This window comes from Priapulus caudatus, unplaced genomic scaffold (genome assembly GCF_000485595.1).
Source record: "Priapulus caudatus unplaced genomic scaffold, Priapulus_caudatus-5.0.1 Scaffold1606, whole genome shotgun sequence".
Lineage (NCBI taxonomy): Eukaryota > Metazoa > Priapulida > Priapulimorpha > Priapulimorphida > Priapulidae > Priapulus > Priapulus caudatus.
In genome coordinates this window covers 44,297-52,735 of record NW_014578667.1, presented here as the reverse complement: position 1 = coordinate 52,735, position 8,439 = coordinate 44,297, and positions in this window count along the sequence as shown.

The following is an 8,439-nucleotide window of genomic DNA, read 5'->3' as shown; positions in this document are numbered from 1 at the left end:
CTTTCACTTTCTAGTCTTAAAATAAACGTATTCCAGAGCAATTTTGTACTTATCCCACATATATAGGCAAGTACAAACGTGCAATGTTAAAATAATTTATTTGGCCTGATTTTATGTTTGGCTCTTGAAATTTCGTTGGCAGGCATCTGTAATGTAGAGGTACCCGTGGCGCTGGTATTCGGATAGTTTTATACAGCCGCGTGCGTGCATGGTATAACTTTCGTGGCATTCCCGTGTAAAGGCGCGATTTTTTTATCAATGAATTACCGCATATGTTCTTTGTTCACTCCATATTATGGTCAGCACCTGACGGAATGAAGATTGGATGTAGGCCCCTAGGCCCTACACTGAAACTGGCTGTGATTGTTTTGATTAGCTGTCAGCACCCCCTTCATCTTACTTTTACTGTACTTAGATTTCCACTTGTAAATAAAGTATTGTTTATTCTCTGAATTTGTGAGGAAATGTTCCTACTTTAATTTTAGTGGCATGTTGGCAGTGAAGTGCACCTTAGGTCCAACAACTCTTTGTGAACGCCTCTGATGAGTTACTTCTGTGGTTGACGGTACACTGTATCCATCACAAATGACAATAGGGTTGTTGAAGTGTTTTTTAACATGAGTCACATATTTCACTGTAATCATATCAAATGTTTTACCCTTAACTCAGGGTAGTCGATGAATCAGAGAACCACCTTTGCTGGTTGTTTATTTGATATTATTTTTGCAAATGCATCTGCAAACTGTGGCTTATTTGGCTCTCGTATCAAACAACCTCTGTCTAAGAGAGCAGATGGATGTGTTGACAGCTCATACTTGAGTAACTCATCAAGACTACAGTCATTGTTGTTAGCTATAATCAACAACCTCTGAAATATGAGTTCAGGGTCAACTGAGACCTTCTTTCCATTGATTGACAACACCTTCTGACCAAGTGTTTCCACCTGGTCTTTCTTCCGAAATGAAAACTGAAATGCATTTTGTCTTTTCATTTTATCTATCATAGCCTTCCCCACTTCTTCTGCTTTATGTAGATTGGCAGATTCTGTTTCACTTACTCCTGTGGCTATGTTATAAAAATCTTTCTTATTCCCAAAATGAATTGTGATCTTGAAAAAAATCCACAATTTGCCTGTTGGACTTTGCTTGATCTTGTGTTTTTCTGCCTCCATCTGTTTACCTACTTGTGTTAAGCTCTCATCAGCAGAGTCAGTAGGTTTCTCACCAAGAGTTTTAAAAGGGTGTCAAACGTCTCAAGAGCCTTCTTTAAGTCAGGGATTTTATTGATCTCTGATTTATCAGCAGGAAAAGAGATGTCATATGCTCTTTGGAGCACAAAGGCATTGAGAGAAACCTCCACCAGAAGATGGCCACGTATTGCTCGTGCATATGCTTTTTCTGTTAACATGTTCCATTTCCATCACATCTGTTAGCCCAGATGATTTCATCCCATGTCCGATGCTGCCAAGGAAACTCACGATGGAGTGAAATCCGCCCAAATGCAGCTTTATCTTCTTGAGGTCATTCTCTTCTTCCTTCATTCTCCCTTGTTAGGATGATCTTGGCCTTCCACCACAGTGGCTGATCAAAGGTGATGACAGGTACAGTTCCATGTCGCTTATTCTCCGCAGCAACATAGTGAAAAGTGGAAAAGATGCAACTCAAATCAGTTTGTTCCATATATGATTGGAAGGAAATAGATAGATGCCTTTCCATTATGAACCCCATCTGTAACTGCTTGCATTATACCCGACCAACCTGGCCGATTTGATCTCAATGGCCAAGATATTTCCCACAGGATGTCAAGTTCTTGGCAATCATCAATTGCACTAATGATTGGTAATTTTCATATACAGTAACAGAACATCTGTAGTAGCATTTTCTCTGTAGTACTTGACCATAATTTTGACATCAGGTAAACCACTCTCTGGCAAGTTTATTCTTGGTACAACATGTTTTTGTTTGAGTCCTGGGGTTGAAGCAAGAATAATGCCCAGTCCATGGAAGGTACCTTGGTCGTCCAAAGGTACGTATGTTGTGACAGGGAGTCTATAATAGGCTCCTTCGTTGTGATCAACATTGTCAGCGATATAATGAGTAAAGTGTCCAGCAGTCGGTATAAACGTTCCCTTGAAATTCGCAGCCCACTTTGAAAATCTAATTATTTCTGGGTAGGACAGGCAGAATTCATAACTATATAAACAATCAATGAGAAAACGGGATCCAAAGTGGTGGTGCATTTGGACAGCTAGGCCAAACTGTAACGGAGCAGTATAGGCATGTATAGTAAGGCATCTTGGTCTAGTCTGCTGCATGATACACTGGCCAATCGATGCAATTTCAAAATCTTTTGACTTGCCATTGATAAGTTCACTCAAAAATATGCGAAGAGTTTGAGGTAAATATGCAATGTTTTTATCAACTGACACCAAGATCACGTTTCGATGTTGAATATTAGCTGAAATATAAAAAATAATAGATTTGGATGGCGGCCATTTTGAAATACAAGATGGCGGCCACCGACCAATAATGATTTCAATTGCAATGGGTTTTTGACCCCGATAATGCTGGTTTAGACACCAACATCTTGTTTCTATGTTGAATATTAGCTGAAAAATGCAAGATAATAGATTTGGATAGCGGCCACTTTGAGATCATAGATGGCGGCCATGGACCAATAATGATTCCAATTACAATGGGTTTGTTGACCCCGATAATGTTGGTTTAGACACCAAGATTATGTTTCTATGTTGAATATTAGCTGAAATATGAAAGATAATATAGATTTGGATTGCGGTTATTTTGATTAGGGTTAGGGTTAGGATTAGGGTTAGGGAAATAAGGCCATGTCTAGCGCGGAAGTAGGCCTATGACTGTGGAATCTTTCTGTGGAAGATTTTGACTTTGAAGCGTACGAAGTTACTAGTGCTGCCACGTAACGGCACCCTCCTTTGACGCCCGTGTTCTAGCAACACCCGACCGATAATGATTTTGGTTGTAACGGGTTTCTTGACTGATAATAATGGTTTAGACACCAAATCTTGTTTCTATGTTGAATATTAGCTAAAAAATGTAAGATAATGGATTTTGATAGTGGCCATTTTTTAATTCAAGATGGCGCCCATATACCAGGCCAATGGAGATTGGTACCCGATCTCATATGAATGTACATATATTACCCAGGGGGCAAAACCCCATTTTTGGGGTCAACCAGACATGGGATGTTGTAAAAGGTTGTTTGGTATCAACGTGTTCAGGGGACCTCTCCCTGAACGACTTCCAGATGGACTCCGTGAAACTATGCTGCTGAAAAAAATAACGGCCATTTTTCAAAATGGCCACCATGCATAACTAATATTGACCAATTTTGAAGATAATGTTTGAATAAAACCTCTGTTCATTATGTGTGTGGTATCATATTAATGGGAATTAAATTCTCCACAAAATGATACTACATTTAATGGGCTTGGTGGTGATTTTCATAGCAATTTTGTTAAAAGATTTTTTTACCATTTTTTCTCAAAATATGAATTGCACCAAAATACATTCTTCTTCATATTTCAAAAATCCGTTTTAGTAATGAATTGAAACTTGCCAGAGAACTACCCATATGTATGGTTAATATTGTGTGAAAATGACAAGTTCATTGCTTTTCTAACAATAATGTTATAGTGCTCCAAAGTTAACATTTTGATATTAGCTAAAACAGCATTTTGTACATTAATTGCACGCAGGCCTTCTCTCTATATACGTTTAACTTGCGTCGGCTTTCCAAACCTCCTTTCACCATGTGCGTGGTATCATATTAAAGGGAATTAAATTCTCTACAAGATGATACCACATTTAATGGGCTTGGTAATGATTTGCATAACAATTTTGGCCCAAAAATATGATTTTCGACAATTTTTTTCGAAAATATGAATTGCGCCAAATTACATATTTCTCTATATTTCAAAAAGTCTCCCGCTATACGTTTAACTTGCGTCGGCTTTCCGACATTGCGTGACGGATTTGCACGTCTTGAAGATGTTGTTTAAAAAAGACATCTCTGTCACTCATAAGCTACAGATGATTCAGAAGTCCCATGAACAGTTATCAGCCCTGCAGGAACATATGATGCTTTTCCAAGAATCACTGGTTGTGCAACCAACAGCAATTTCTGGTCCATCTTTCTGGAGACGTTAGACATTTTTCACAGGTTTTTCTACTGCCAGCGAAAAGCTGACTGGGTAGGACATCTCTCTAAATTATCATGAATTCTACCTTACCTCGCAGCAGCAGGACACTACAGATATGAGCAGCAGTCTTTGCCTCTGTATCTGGCTGAGATAAAGAAACTATCTGAAACAGCCCCATATGTACATGAAGCACTAATAGCAAGTGCATTTGTCGGGAGGAGAACAGATGGCAAGCACAATAGTGTCTCTCCTGACATGCTTCTGGAACAGACTTACAATGCAGATGCCAAGGAAGCGAGTGGTCTGGATGACATTACACTAAACCCTGCCGCACGGATAAAATGGGTTTACACAAAACCCACCACTGCTGCGGTTTCTGCAGAGTTGAAATCGATGTTACATCTTAATTCATCCAGCCCTCACCATGAATCTGCTGTAAGTCGAGTAACACAAGAGATGCAGAGATGGTGATCAAGGTAATGGGAGCAGTCGAGACGAATCCATTCGGTGCAACTACAACATCCCTAATAAATATAGCAACTGGGCAATGCGCTGATTGCAACGTTAAGGACAACTTTACCTGTGTAAAAAAACTGGGTCTGGAGGCACTGTCTCAGTCACTGACCAGTGATCAGAAAAAGACAAGTACTGTGAAGCTGAACACCTTCCACACACAAAACAAGAAACCGAAGAAATCTGCAGCTAAAACAGTCTACATCGGGGAAGAACTGACCTTCTGCGTATGACATAGATTATTGCCAGTGGTGGAGAACTAGACATTGTTGACTTAATAGGAAACCATGAATGCAGTGACTACCCACCATCTCTCTTTCAGGATGTGGCAGAATGAGAACAGGTACCAAGGCAAGCCTAGTGAAAACCCTAAAAGAGGAGACCAAAGTGACCAGCACTCCTGCTCTGGCCCAACATGACAGTAAGACAGCAGCAATCATTGATACCAATTATGCCATTCGACACTGGTCTTTCCACAAATGTGAACGATTTGGAACCATTGCCGAATGATACAAATACCTGCTACTGAATGATGTGCCTGCTTGTACTGAGTTCATACACTTCTGATGTGACAGGTACAGTGGACCAAGCCTGAAATCCGCTGAGCCAGAACACAGGTATGTCCGATCAAAACCTGCCAAAGAATATGAAGTCAATGACTATTACACAGCTCCTGACCCACAATAATTCTTTGCAGTGGCAGCAAACAAGGCTAATCTTCTAAACTTCCTCTGTGAGAAATGGTGTGAGAATAAGCATCTGGACCCTGCTGTTGACCCAACTCATCTCTACCTGGGTGGTGGATTCACAGAAGAAACGAAGAGCATATTAATCACAAGAGAGTCTGTTATGAATGTTCTTGCTCTAGAATCGACGCAGAAGAAGGCTGATACAATGATAATTCTGCACACTCTGTACAGTGTCCAGAATAACGGAGTTGAAAGAGTAGTTATCCACGCCAATGCCACAGACATTATTACCATGTGTCTACACTATGGAGCAACACACCTGAGAAATCTACCAGAACTATGGGTGAGGACAGCCCAGAACACATACTTACCAATTTATGAGATGGTGGTGACACTGGGAACGTCACAGTGTCGTGCAATGCCCTTCATCCATAGCCTGAGTGGCAGAGACATTACGAGTTATCCTTACTTCACCGGCAAGAACACATGGTTCAGGTGCAACTTGAGTCTCGACATACTCATTATTGAAGCGTTTGGTGAGAACCCTACTGACATCGTATCAGAAGACCTCCTTAATCAGGCAAAGACCATCACCACATCTGTTTACACAACAGCAGCTGATAACTTCCAGGAGTCTGATCTGGGCAAGCTCAGTGCATGCAAATTTTTGAACAACAGATCTACTCTCCTAAAGCTCTTGCCCCCACAGAAGACGCATTCCTTCTGCACGTAAAAAGGGCTGCCCTTGCAACGATCATAGATAATACTGCGCAAATTGGCAAGCCACAAATCCTACCCTGGACAGAATTTGGGTGGACATGCGGTTCCCGTTCCATCTACCCACCCAGCCTGGCCCGTGTCGACGAAGAGGGCAATATCGTGCGGATGTGCTAAGGGGTACAAGAAGAACTGCTGATGTGCTGAGAAGGCAGTCCCATGCTACATAGGGTGCCGCTGCCAAGGACTATCAATCAAATGTAGCAGGATGCAGGACATCGGAACAACCGAGATCAGTGACAGTAGCAGCGACTCAGATAGTGATTAGGAAGCAAAACCGATGCAAGTTAAACGTATAGCAAAGTGGTAACTTTGGAGCACTATAAATTTGTTGTTAGAAAAGCAAGAAACTTTTTGTGTTCACACAATATTGACCATACATATGGGCGGTTTTCTAGAAGGTTTCAATTTTTTATTCAAAATATATTTTGAAATATGAAGAAATATGTATTTTGGCGCGATTCACATTTTGGAAATTTTTTTTCAAAAATCCCATTTTTTGCGCCAAATTGTTATGCAAATCATCACCAAGCCCATTAAATGTGGGATTACCTTGTAGCGAATTTAATTTTCTTTAATATGACACTACACACATAGTGAAAGGAGTTTCGCAAAGCCGACGCAAGTTAAACGTATAGCGGAAGACAGGCCTGTGTGTAATGTACAAAATGCTGTTTTAGCTAATATCAAAATGTTAACTTTGGAGCACTATAACTTTATTGTTAGAAAAGCAATGAACTTGTCATTTTCACACAATGTTAACCATACCTATGGGCACTTTTCTGGAAAGTTTCGAAATTGTTGAAATGGATTTTTTGAAATATGGAAAAGAATGTATTTTGGTTCAATTCATATTTTTGAAAAAAAAAACATTTTTGGCCCAAAATTATTATGAAAATTACCACCAAGCCCATTAAATGTAGCATTACCTTGTTGAGAATTTAATTCCCTTTAATATGATACCAGCCACATGGTGAAAGGAGGTTCCATTCAAACATTATCTTCAAAATTGGTCAATATTAGTTACACATGGTGGCCATTTTGAAAAATGGTCGCCATTTTTTCAGCAGCATATTTTCAAGGTAGTCCACCTGCAAGTTGATCAGGGAGGTTCCCTGAACATGTTGATACCAAACAACTTTTTACAGCATCCCATGTCTGGTAAACCTGTCTTGCCCCCTGGGTATGTGTTATATTTTCACAATTGGTATATACGGATTTATGGTATATTGGACCGCACGCACGCACACGTAACACACACGTACACACAAGCACGTTTAGGGTGATTTGAACGTCTTTCTCTGCACCGTGACGTAGACACTGCCTCTAACAACTGCACTGGTCAGATACAATATGTAAATTAAGTCGCATTACATTACGCTACATGCTTGTACTAATCATCATTTACGTGTTATAGGGTCACAGGTCGTGCTGCCTTTTGCTTCCTCTTTCTTTTCGTTCTTACATTTTCGGTGTATACTGGTAGTCATTCAATTTGTTTTTGTTATTTTAGAGCACTGTGCCCATACATATACTTCCTGACTTATGACGGACTCAGCGCCAAATAAAACGTGAGCACAACAACTCCTAGTATATTTTCCGTGTAAATGCGGAGCAAAATATGTGCTTGTTTACTGTTTACTGTAGTTCTTTTTTGTCGATGGATAGCAAGACAGTCGCCATACGAAGGCGTAACATCAACGACGGCAGACGCAGAAGGAGAGGACGGTCGGACGTCAACGAATATTTTATAAGTCAAATAATATGTCATATCTTTTACGGCTTCTGGTCATTTATAGCGTGTGCACGTATAAGTAGTAATATCACATTACACAACAGACAACGCGAAAACTCGTTCCTATAGAGCGCACCACATCGTACCGCAGTTAGCATTGCAACAACAAAAGGGACGCAAGAAACCACGGCACAGACGAATAAGAATGTAATTATAAACAGGACGGAATAAATCGTGTGTGTATAATGTGAGTATGCGCTGCATAGACCGTACTGCTACGGGGTACGCTTTACTAAATAAATGCCCACTGAATAAGTTATAGTGTTGTTGATATAGACATGTGTGTAATCCCTACATTTCCTATTAAGCGTAACAACAGCCATAACTCCATATCTTTATAAAATGTAACTATATTTATGACAATTAACTTAACCATAATCACGATCATAATTACAGCCATAGTCGTAACTATGAATCTACAAACCTAAAAAAATATATAAATATAACCTATTGTAACGTTGGAATGAGCGTTGATGTCGAAATGATGA